The sequence below is a fragment of the Marmota monax genome, unplaced genomic scaffold (assembly GCF_021218885.2).
Source record: "Marmota monax isolate L192 unplaced genomic scaffold, Marmota_monax_Labrador192_F-V1.1 WCK01_AAM20220418_F8-fsc00287, whole genome shotgun sequence".
Lineage (NCBI taxonomy): Eukaryota > Metazoa > Chordata > Mammalia > Rodentia > Sciuridae > Marmota > Marmota monax.
This window is the reverse complement of record NW_026693334.1, coordinates 287,386-300,187: the sequence shown is the minus strand read 5'-3', so window position 1 is coordinate 300,187 and position 12,802 is coordinate 287,386. Positions and strand designations below refer to the sequence as shown.

The window sequence follows — 12,802 nt, the reverse complement described above, 5'->3', positions numbered from 1 at the left end:
CTCCCAGAATTCAATTTGATTGATGTACAAATGTATGATTAAGTAAATGATTTTTTTAAAAAAAATTAAAATAATCCCTTTTGATCACTTAAAAATGTGGAAATATTTTTCAGTCTCTAGGAGACATATTACTTTGAATGCCACCATTTAGGAAACCATGGGTGCGTGTGTCCTGGCTCGCTCATAACTCTCAGGTGTGAATGGGTCTTCCTCTACCTGCTGTTTTCATCAGAAATGTAGGAAGAAACAGCATAAATAGAATGATTCTGGGTTCAGGAGACAGGGCCAGGTAGAGTCTAGCTTGATAGTCTCCAGTAACTTAGGTGAAGTTTGCATTCCATGAGTTGCCCTGATCCAGAGTCGGACATTTAGCCATAAGCACAGATCAGCCAGTGTGTAAAAAAACAATTGTGATTGGAGGACATCACATAAGCAATGAGTCAGAGGTGGATAGAGATGAGATCTGAAGCCAAGCAGGTAAAGAAAATTAAAAGAGGTTGTAGGAAGCTGGAGAGGTAAAGAGGGGGCTAGGTTCTGATCACAAACACGCCACATGTGTGCAGCTCCTTTTTGTGGACAATGGCGATCTGATCTGTAAGCGGGTTCACCTGTGTTAATGGGCAGAGGCATGATTAGTGGATAGATGTCAGTGGTGTGTGAACAATACCTGCAGTCCACGCTGTCTTCTACATTGTTGGCAATGTCACAATAAATTGAGTTGCAGAGAAATTGTTAGACCAGGCAACTGTCTTATGTGTATGGATTGCAGGGTGCCTCAACATAGGTAACTTCTGGATATTTTTATAAATCCTTTCTTCTTTTTCCTGGGAACTCCTGCTCAGGTGAGAATATTAAGAGCATCTCATTGATTGGGGATAATGCTAAGTGCCTTTCATGGGTTGTGATCATTTCAGTTTTTTTATGCTATTTCTTCTCATTTCTTCTGATGAAAACGGTGGACTAGGCAGGTAGAGGGACACTCACATTCACACCTGAGAGTTATGGGCAAGCCAGGACACACACACACACACACACACACACACACACACACCCCAATGGTTCCCTAAATAGCAGCATTCGAGGTAATGTGACTCCTAGAGACTGAAAAATATTTCCACATTTCCAAAGGTATTATCTTAATTTTTTTTTAGTTTTAAAAATATTTTACTTAATTATACATTGGTCAATCAATCAAATTTAATTATAATTTTATTTGATAAAAATTTTAAATACTTAAATAATTAAAAGATTTTTTTTTAGTTAAAAGATGTTTTCATTCACTTAAACAATGTGCCTTTTTTCAGATCTCAGTCATAATATATGACATTGCCTGTGGGAAGGGTTGACAATAGTTTCTTCTTTATGACAGACGTGGTCACTGATCACCAGTGATGAGGTCTTAATTTAGGGCCCAAGGTGGTGGTTCATGCCTCTAATCCTGATTGCTCACAGGGTTGAGGCTGGAGGATCCAAGCTCCAGGCCAGCCTCAGCAACTTAGTGAAAACTTCTCTCCAAATAAAATTTTCAAACGGTTGGGGAGGTAGCATAGAGGCAGAATGCTTCTGGGCTCCATCTCCAGTACACACACAACAAAAGATTCCATTTAGGGTTTGACCTGGTCACTTTTTGTTTCACGAAAAATGAGCCTCAGTATAATAAAGGCAGCTGAATTACTGAAGATCTTACGTTATGAACTTACACTGTTCCAGTACAAGGACCTTGGCCCTACAAAACCAATCCTGACTGTATTTTCCTCTCTCCAAGTAGCTTTTTTATATTTGCTGTATCATCCCAGCTCCTGTAAAGATTTTTATTATTAAAGAAATGAACTTTTCATATCGAGTGGCAATTAAGAAAAGATAACATAAACCAGGCTCTCAGTGGAATCTTTTTTTTAAGGGCAACAGGGCATTATAATACCCTGGGTTATGAGTATGGAAAGGCACATCCACAGCTGTAGAGGATTTACAAAATACTTGAAATCCATCCTTGTGGAATCAGAGAAAGCTGCCTGCTTCTTACAGTGAAGTCAGAATTTTCCATAAAAATATAATCTAAGGCATACCCACTTAGACCTGGTAAGCAGAGTAGTTCAGATTGAAGGATGCTGTCCCTTGGAGTTTTCTCCTCTGTGGGGGTTTCTTTGTATGTATGTGTGCGCATGCTTGTGGTGTCAGTATAACCTTGATAGTATTTTCTTCCAAATTGACAGTATCTTTCTTTAACTATAACATAGAAATTGATCTTTGTGTATAAAATATGCACACTTTTCCCTCCCCCACAATTTTGATTTTATTCAGAACAATTTAGAACATTTTAAGACTATACTTTCAGGGATCATTTCTATAGTTCGTTACTAGAGAAGTTTCTCTGATCATGTAGAACATTTCATATGTTAAAAAAATTGAGACTTATTCCTGTCTACTACACTTAAAGTGCTTCATAATTTCTGCTTTATTCTTGATTCTTTCTACCTCATATAGTTCAAGAGAAGCTGCTATCTATCTTTTCAGTTGATTGCCTTTGAATGATTTCTTCTCTTCCTTCACCATAAATTGTTCCACATTTTTTGAAAGAGAGCCTATATTCAGTTTCTAGGTATCAGTAGACAGTGTGCCATTCAGCTGTGGGCTAGGCTGCCTGCATTTGAACCCTGGCTGCTGTACTACTTTTTGGCTCCATGACCTTGACCTTGAGCAAGTTGCTTTACCTCTTTGAACCTCTAACAGACTATAAAATGGCACAGTGACCCCATATCCCTGCAGAGAGAATACAGGTGGACAGCCAGCACAGATCAAATGGTTAAGTTAATATGAGTTATTATTAGCATCTGTTGCAAAGATTAATGAGAGAAATCTCTAATAGTTAAATATAAAATGTTTTAGTTTGGATGAAATCTTTGTACATACTCTGCTGCATGTGTATTGGCTGTCCACCTTTTGAGACTTGCTGTCGTCAGTGAGGGGAAGCTGAAAAGCAGGCAGTAACATGAGCAGAGCTGGAAGACCTGTTTCCAGGGAAACACCTGGCCTCATCATGCTTACGCCACATTCTCAGGCTGGGAGGAGGAAAGGGCCAGGAACAGGGTGGGGTAGATAGCTAGGTCTCTGTGGAGGAGTCAGCTCTCTGGGGGGTTGAAGCTTCTTGGAGATGACAACCTGCAGGAACATGCAGGGTGACGACTGTGGTCCACAGGGAGCACCTCAGAGCCAGGGCTGCACTGAGCAAGAGGAGAAGATAGCCCAACACACTTTTAAAAAAAATGTATTGAAGGCTTGGTCCTTCGTATGTGAAGTATGTTTAAAGAGGCAGAACCACAGTTATAGGGCCAGCACTTGAAGCAGAAAGGGCCATGTGTCACCCTTGGCAGAGGAGATAATAGGAACACAATATTGCTAGCAGATGGGGCAGTTTCAATTGAAAAGCACAGATAGGATGCCACCTATACGTATCAGTGTGGGGAAAGTCACAATCATGGTCCTTTCAAACAAGGAGAAGCAACAGAGACGAGGCATCTGGAGGCACCCAGTGCTGGTGATCAGGCACCATTTTGCTTGAAGGTCAGTGAGCAGGGACGCAGAGGCCAGGCTGCCTGGGCCTGGTGACTCCCTGGTGCCCCTCCCTGCCACACAGGTCTCCTGTTCACATTGTGCTCTTATGCCTCATGGCCCTTGGGACTTTGTTCCCTGTCCATGTAGCTCTTCTCTCCTCACTTGCTTCTCAACTCGCCAGTCACAGCACTCACCAGCCTTAGCAGGTTTCCCCAAGGTGAGAGATCAGGGCTCACCTGGCAGAAGGCCTCCTCCCAAGGGCAAGGAGGCCTCAGAATTATCACGGCAGTTCCGCAGGAGGTGCTAAATGGGACCCAGTGGTCACTGAACAGAGACATCAGCAGCTGTACTGCTCCAGAAGAAAATGAGTGGATGATTACCAGGACCAAGGTCAAAAAGAGCCCAGGGGGCTGGTGGTATAGCTGATAGGTAGAGCTCTTGCCTAGCCCGTGTGAGTTACTAGGTTTGATGCTCAGCACCACATAAAATTAAATAAATAAGCTGGTGGTGGTGCATGCCTGTAATCCCAGAGGCTCGGGAGGCTGAGACACGAGGATTGTGAGTTCAAAGCCAGCCTCAGAAAAGTGAGGTGCTAAGCAACTCAGTGAGACCCTGTCTTTAAATGAAATACAAAATAGGGCTGGGATGTGGCTCAGTGGTCAAGTACTCTGGAGTTCATTCCCTGGTACCCCCCATAAATAGATGGATAGATGGATGGATGAATAGATAGATAGATAGATAGATAGTATTAAGTCCATCTACAACTAAAAATATCAAAAAACACAAAAATAATAAGCCCAGATGTTGATAGAAGAACTATCACCTCATTGTCTCTTTATGGTCTCTGTAATAGAATGGTGACCTCCCTAATTTGGCAGCCTTGTCCATTGAGATGTCTAACAGGAGAACTGGGAGAGAATCCACACTGGGGAAGACTGGGTATAGAGATTGGAGGAGCCTTGTAGTTTGTAGGAGACAGCAAAGAGGAGGAGAAGCAGGAGGAAGAGGAGGAGGAGGGGGAGGAGGAGGAGGAGGGGGAGGAGGAGGAGGAGGAAGGGGAGGAGGAGGAGGGGGAGGAGGAGGAGGAGGAGGAGGAGAGAAGGAGTCTGTCTTTTCTTTCTTTCCCCAGCTGGCTATCAGTTCAGGTCATGAGCTGGGGACTTGCCTGGGCTGCAGGAGCACAGGGAGAGGTGACACAGCTGTACAGTCAGACCTAATGAGCAATACTGTACTCCCTCAGGTTTAAGGTTCCCTAAAGGAAGGTGGACCAGGCAAGGTCATGGAGGAGAGAAGAGACTGAGGTGCTGGGGATTCAGATGTGCTCCTGCAGGGCCGCCAGGGCGGATGAAGCAAGGTGCAGGCAACAGAAAGCCCAGAGCAAGGCTCCACAGAGGGCAGCAGCGAGCACAGCTGTCTGGAGGAGCCTTTCTGTAGCCCACATGCCACATCCATCAGCAGATGGATGATCCACAGAAAGGACAGAGGCCTGGTGACCTGCCTTTGTGGAGGGGAACACCTCTCCCTTCTCCCTTTCACCCCAGCAGCAATGGAGAAAGAGCAGGGAGGGGAAGGAGGAAGAAAGGAGTGCACTGAGGGTGGGTTGCTGAAGACTGGATGAGACTGTCTTAATAAGTGGATGGAAGTTAGGGGTTCAAACTGATGCTGTGTTGAGACGAGACACCCGATTAAGACCCCCAGGTGCACCAGGTTCTCTTTGCAAGACACATGAGTCACAGCACCATCTCAAATCTGGGCCATGGCGTGGGAAGAGAGAAGCAGGTATCTTTCTAATGTCTGTGAAGTTACTGGGCTGGGTTTGCTGATTTCACTTTGGATTATTTTAACTTCATCTTCTCTGGGCCATTCTTCCCTTTTATTTTAATGGGTCTTCTTATTACCCTCCCCCACCTTGGTCTGTCGTCTTTCCAAATATGAGCTAAAGAGACAAAGACTGTCCAAAAGTCAGTGCAGGTGCAGGTGCATCCTGGTGGAGGGCCTGCTGTGACCCAGGATTTCTCCTAGAGCCTTGTTTCCTGGGCATGTTTCAGAAGCTTATTCCATGTTTTAGAAGAGAAGACCTATTACCTAAAGCACTAGCCATCCTTTGAGGACATAATCCAACTTTATAAACAGCCTAAACTTCTTCAGCTCTCTGTTGGGCCATTCCTTCTCCTCATCTTTAGGAGAGGTGGCAGGAAAACCCGAGTTCCGGCCTCCCGTCAGGCTTTGCTGCTAGCTCACCACCCTCAGGCCTTGTTCCAGGTGGAAAATCTCTAAAGTGTTGAACCAAGGGAGAGGAATCTTGTTCATCTGTCCTATTCTTGATTTTCCCTTCCAAACCTTCTCCATGTTTTCCTGGCTCTGTGTACCAGAGCCAGTATCTCAACATCTTGCTCCATTTCTAAGTCTTCCGTTTCTAAGACTGAAAGATTCTCATGACTGAAACGTATTTTCCTGTTAACAGTGATATATAAGGAGACAAGGTTCCCAGAACTGCTCTTGCTGAGATACTGTTAGAAACAGCACAAGAAAACTGTGTGAGATCCATGCACAGATGATCAGTGCATGGACAGTTCTCCTGTCCTTGATTTCATCCCAGTTCTGTGATGAACTGTATTTCTGCAACCTCTGACCTCATTCATCCACCCTAAGTGGACTTGCTGCTTGGAGCCCCTGCCCGCTTTTCCAGCTTCACCAAGGTTGTTGCTCTGTTTCATTCTAAATCCAAGATTCAGACCTCCTCCATCTGGTAGAGCTGCAGATGACCAATGACCCTCCCCTCTGGCCCCTGCATGCACCATCTTGGAAATGTTTAACATCACTGAAGCCAGAACACCATGGAAGGGAAGAGCCACCTGAGTTGAATGAGATCCTCAGTTGACTTATTTTAAGTGTGGGAAGATTCAGGACGTACTTGATTCTGGATGGAAGAATCAGATTCTGGATGGAAGAAGTGTGTCTTTTTACCCAAACTTTCCCACAGATGTTTTGTCTTCTCTCTTCCTTAGTAGGTATACTTTATCATTACAAATGTTTACAGATATTTCAAGAAAAGCTGTGTAAGTGATGGTTATATGATACCTCTCCTGCTTTGATAGCCCCTGTGCACTTCTAACCAAACCCACGTGTAAGGGGGAAAAAAAAAACGTCTATTTTGCTAAAAGCTCTTCAAAATTCAAATTGTTCTCCTGCACTTACAATCATTCTTAATTTATTTGCCTCTTGAATAACAAGTGAAACCCTGAGTAGGCATTAACTCTTTTGTTGTTTGCATTTAGTTATATGAGATGGGATATGGGATGCTTTGGGTATTTCCTGTGGCTCTGTACACATTGTCTTCCATTTCCAAGATGGAAAGACTCTCATGACTGAAACGTATTTTCCTGTTATCAGTGATATATAAGGAGACAAGGTTCCCAGAACTGCTCTAAAACCTTGTTTGAATGTCCCCTGGACTCTAGCAGCAGGTGAACCATAATGTCATATCCAATATCTATGGGTATCTGGGAACCAGCAAGGAGAATTCCAGTAGGAATACCAGGAACCGTCCCCAGCACTGTCCCTACACAACTTCCTTATGGGCTTTGGGGTGGCAGTGGGGACCACCCTTGCCACCATCCACAGGTGATGCTGTCTCTTGGCTCGGGCTGGGCAGGAGGGCAATGAAGACAAATGAAGAGGGTCAAGGACACAGCGGCAGTGTCCTTACCAGGAGGGCTTAGTAAGCTCTGAGACTGTGTGAGCTGAATGGAGAGGGGTGGTTGGGTGGGGGGCTGAGTGTCAGCTCCCATGGGCACTGCCCTTAAATCCCAAGGGAACTTCTCAGAGCTCACTGGAAACCCTTCACTTGATGTGCCTAGGTTAACCACTGTCCTTCCTACCACTGCTGTCACAGCTTGGAGGCCAGTTCTCTCAATCCTGTGCACTGGGGAAGAGAACACCACCTACCAGCTGTTCCCTGTCCTCTTCCATGTGATGCAGACACTCTGGATTTTGATGTTATGTAGATTTTTACTATGTTCATATTTGATGGAGAAATATGGCAGGAATATAATGCTTCCTTCTTAGATACCATCCTGCTTTTTCTCTTATAAAGACAAATAATATCACCCAGAAGTGACAAAATGTTGGCTTGTGCAATTGGCAGGTTTCCCTTAGGCTTTCTCAGAGTTCCCTTTTATTTTCCAAGGAGCTCTTCCCTCTGGAGGCTCTAGAGGCCAGAGCCTTCCAGGGGTCACCCAGCTGCTGTAGTGTCCGTTGTGCAGGTAGATGTGCAAGGTGAGACTGAATCTGTGCAGATAGTTATTGGAGAATTGCCCGTTTTTCTGCCCCCAGACTAGGGTTACTTGCTCATGGTCTGTTTGGATGACACCAAAGGAGGACAGATTTCTCTTTGAATGGAACATTCTATCAAGAGGCAGGTTCACCCATCCCCTCTCTGCATCATCTATCTGCAATGTATTGGCACTCCACATTCGGTTTTCATATTTTATGTTTTGATGTCAGCTTTTATTTTCTTGTTAAAAGCTTCAGTTATCTCTGCATTTTAGTAAGAACCCATGGAAAAAAAACTCTCTTTGAATTATAATTTCTATTCACTATAAGGTTGTATTTCACCCAGAATCAAGGGAACAATGGACACACTGTAAAAGTTCCTATCTCACCCATGTAAAGTTGTGTAGCTCTGGATCCAGAATGGTCTGGCCATCACATAAGGAGTTACAGAATCTTCTCCAGCCTCTGTCAATACCCACCTCTTTGCCCCAGACCATCTTCACAGAGTCTCCACTTGCTTTATCACATCTCCTCTCTCTCTCTGACCCTTAGGCCCACTCAGACGACCAGAATAATCTTCCCATCTCAGAATTCCTTAACTTAATCACAGAAGCAAAGTCCCTCTAGCTGTGTAAGGTCATCCACAGGTTTCAGGAATGAGGATGTGCGCATCTTTAGGGGAGGAGAATTACTCCACCTACCATCTAAGTCTTGTCCACTGAGGAGAAAAACTTAGGTACTTTGGGAGTAAAAAGAAATCAGAATTTGCAGTCTTCTCTCCCCTGAAAAGTGCTAGAAAATGTGGGGTATGTATGTTTACCTTTGCTGATTTTTTTTAAAGACCTGGATAGAGGCTCAGAGGAGGCGAAACCATGATTGTGGAGAAAGGTTTGGGTTTAATTCATGCAGTGAGGAAGGAGCAGATAGAGGATGGGGGTACAGTGCAAGAGGGGTGTGGAGGAGCGGCAGGGCAGGGCAGGGGTGCTCTCCTGCAGGAGATCGGAGGCCATGTGCTGAGGCCAGTTTCATGGTGGAGAAGCTCCATTTCCTGGGCCTCGTTGGTGTCATTATAATGGCCCTTGTGCTGAAGAACTGGAAGTTACTCAGAGTGAGAATGGAAACAGGCTCTTCATACACAAAAGGTCTGTTTTCATATCTGGCTGGCCCCTGTGCATCACCCGTACAGTGTGCAGTGAGTTTGCACAGGAGAGGGTGACAGTTGTAGTTGGGCACATGAAACAAAGCCCCTAGGACCCAGCAATTCTGAAACAAGAATAAGACGCAGGTGCTGGCCATAGCTCTACTGACAAAGGAGGTGGCAAAGGCAGGTTCCTGGTTCACAGCCCCTCTCTGCACAGACGGCCTATTTGATCAGACCAATCAGCTGTTCTGGCTTTACTTTATAGATCATTAGGGTCTAAATAGACTGGGACTCCCTACGGCTCTGACAGTATCCAATATAGTTCAAGGTAATAAGGAAGCTCAATAGGCACCAGGGGTTTATAGGGCTATCATCAATCTGGAAAATTTCTTTTTTTTTTTTTTCCAATCCCAGCTTCTGAGAAAAAGTCAATCTCAATTTGTCTTTACCCTAAAGACCATACAATCCATTTTAACAGTTTTCACGCAAGCTATGTTAACTCCTTTAGCCACGGCAAAAACTTCAGCAAAGAGACCCAAACGTCGTCATATATGATATGACCTGATATACAGGTCGGATGACATAATAGTTATTGGGCTTATAAAAGAGAAGCAGAGGGCTGGGTTTGTGGCTCAGTGGTAGAGCCCTTACCTACCATGTATGAGGCACTGGGTTCAATTCTCAGCAAATAAAATAAGTAAATAAAACAAAGGTCCATAAAAAAAAAGGAGAGAAGGCTGACAGAACTGGACTAGCTGACCCATGTGGCAAGCTGCGGTGGGCTGGCCAGTCCTGCAGAACTATGCGGCTGACCCAACAGGGCAGATCTGAGGAATCAGAAATGTTTCTCAACTGATTGAAAAAATTTTTCCTGATGCCTCCCTGAAGTGAACACAGAACATAATACTTGCTATAACTCCCTGGATTCTAGAGAAAATATATTTTATATTTAGGAATATGATTAAGTTCTATTGGGAAAAAAGGAATGAAAAGAAAAATCTAGAAAAATCATGAAAGAAAAGAAAGAGAGAAAGGGAGGGAGGAAAGAAGGGAGGGAGGGAAGAATGAACGATTGTTGAAGGTGGTCCCCCAAATAAGAAGGTCTCAAGGTCCACAGTGGGTAAGAATATTGGACACATTCTTGGATATCTATGATCCCAAAAGTCCTTCAACTAAACAGTGACAAATATCCAAAGAGACTGGCATCCATGGAAAAGCCCCTAGAGGCAGCAGAGAGATAACCTTGAGGTTTCGAGCAGGTCATCCCCTTACCTTGCTTCGCCAGAAGCTGTTTACCTTTTAAAAGGTGGTCGGTGGCTTGCTGTTGGGCACAGATAAAGAGTGCTTGCATTCCTAGGGAACATTGGAGGCCTGGACCTCTTGGTAGACCTTGGAAAGGAGAGTATCAGGAAACATTGACATAGAAAAGGGCCTTCCTTGAGACTCTCAGATTAAATGCAGGGATTTGCTCATAAACTTAAATTGGGCTGAAAGGCCAGAGGTGCCCAGTAAGTGCATGAGCAGGAAGACTGCATCCGCGTGCCCCACTGCCCTTTCTGCTGCTTTGTCCTCTTCTGCAGTGAAAGCCTAGCGCCGCCCTATACTTCTTACCAGAACAGTGACGAGACTTGCAGACAAAGCAGGAAATGATGAGGAAGAATGCTTCTGGGGGGATTTTTGAGCAATACTTTGGGAAATCTACCTCCTTCCATCCTGTTTTATGGAAAAGCTAAAGACAGGAGAATAAAAAGCAAAGCCAAAACACCAGAGCCGTCTTCCCAGGAGGCCAGGTTGTATTCCTCTGCATGAACTGTCTGAAGTGGTATTAGTTATAGTGACCAGTGATTACCTATGTAGACAGGGTCACCAACCAGAGTGCAACCTGACCCTTTGGGAGGACTGTTCCTAATTTTCTTCATGGAAATTATCTGAAAAGGGAGTCATTTAACATGGACCTATGGTCAGTGGCCAATGGTTGGGCCATTGAGTAGGAAAATGGACAAAGAGGCAATGAATGCCCTGTTCTTGGTACTTCTTTATGCAGAGCAGATACTGAGGTTACCTTGGTCCTGCCAGATTTAGATTTGCTCATGTCATTTCAGATCATCGAGAAGCCAAGTAACTCCTACTGGTTAGAACAAGAGAGGATGATACATAGGTCCTGACCATGGTCACAGAAGTCTGGGCATCAGAATGCATGGGTGCTGTAGCCCTCTGCTGTTGGCACCTGGGCTGGTAAAAGCAGCTGCCCTGTTCCCTGGAGAAGGCTCAAGTGTCCCTCATGAACACATACCCTGACAACCTATGACCCATCACTGCCTACATATTATCTCCCTATTTCCACTGGAACAGGTTACCACAAACCCAGGAGCCTAATTACCGTATGAACTCATTACCTTATAGCTCTGGAGCTCAGAAGTCCAGAGTTGGTTTCGTTGGGCTGAAATCCAGCTGTAGCAGGACTGTGCTCATTATGGAGGCTCCAGGTAGAATCTGTTCACTTGTCTTTCCCAGTTTCTAGAGGTTTCCTGCACTCCTGGATTCATGGCCCCTTTAATCTTCCAGGCCAGCAGCAGCTGCTGAGTGAATCTTCCTCGTGCTGTTACCTTTCAGATTCTAAACGTCTGTCTCCCTGTATGGCATCAAAAGGAGCTTTGCAGTTCCACTAGGTCCTTCAAGACCATCCTGGGAAAATTCTTCACTTTAAGGTCACCTGATAGGCAGCCTTCATTTCTTCTGCAACTCAGGTCCCTGTTGCCATGTGGCACACATGAAATTAGGATGCAGACATGTTACAGGCTGGGAAACCTGGGAAGTGGCACCTCTGATGGAAGGTGCCATATTACCTCTGTTCTATGGGGCTGTCTTCCCTCAAATAAGGTTCCGGATTCTTTGCCACTGACAGGACTATTCCCTGGCTAGGTGCTTGACTCTGTTGTATTAATCCTTTCCATCTTTATGACCACACAACCTAAAAGAAAATGTGCTGAGCACCTTCCAACTGTTGTTATGGAAATCCCCTTTTAGAAGTTTCAGTGTAAATCAAAATTTCCTTAATTTTGTCATTCAAACTTACTATCTTCCTACCCTGTGAGTATATCTATATTAATAAATACCTTACATTTTTTGCATATTATCTTTTAGAGGAACCAAAACTAAGGTTTTTCCCTTTTTTTGCTAGTTTTTCAGGCTTTAGATTTAATTTTTCGGCAATGAACGCATGAAGAAATGAATCAATAGATGATAATTTGCTTTGCAATTCAAATTTTTCTATTTTAATGTCTTCCATCCAGAAGAGTGACAGAAAAATGTGAAGATTTTGAGTTATGAATAATCTTTTTATTGTTCTGACTTTTATCTGTCTCTTTACCTTTTAACCCAAGTATAACTAATGGAAATTGGATATTTAGCTATAGGCTTAGGTGCTACACTATTTCACCTGCTTTTATATATTTTTGCATTAAGGAAAACAAGACATCTGCATATCTATAATTAGCTAATATATTCAGCGTTGGTCTCTATCAACAAGATGCAGGTGTACACAGTACAGAAGCACTTTATACAGAGTGTTGGCTTTTACTTGTGGGAAAGATTACTCACTCTGCATGAAATGAAAAGACAGGTCTAAGAAAAACATTTTCTAAGTGTATATAATGTTTGCCTGGACTAGTGCCATTATATTCATGGCTGCCTAATATTCTAAGGTTCTAAGATATCTGCTTAGGTAACATTTCTTCTAAAAGGTAGACTGTGCAAACCAGCCCTATTATAAAACTTCAGAGTCCAAAGTCAAAACTTCATTCATCAAAAGACAGTATATGCCTGCTGGGTGCC

The 12,802-nt window shown here is 43.9% G+C and overlaps 1 protein-coding gene and 1 pseudogene across 1 annotated transcript in view; both read left to right on the top strand.

Moving 5' to 3' along the window:
* Positions 1-12,802, top strand: part of Ctnnd2 (catenin delta 2) — an 818,473-nt gene that overhangs the window by 612,917 nt on the left and 192,754 nt on the right. The window lies entirely within an intron of this gene.
* Positions 2,320-2,399, top strand: LOC124101050 (small nucleolar RNA U3; annotated as a pseudogene).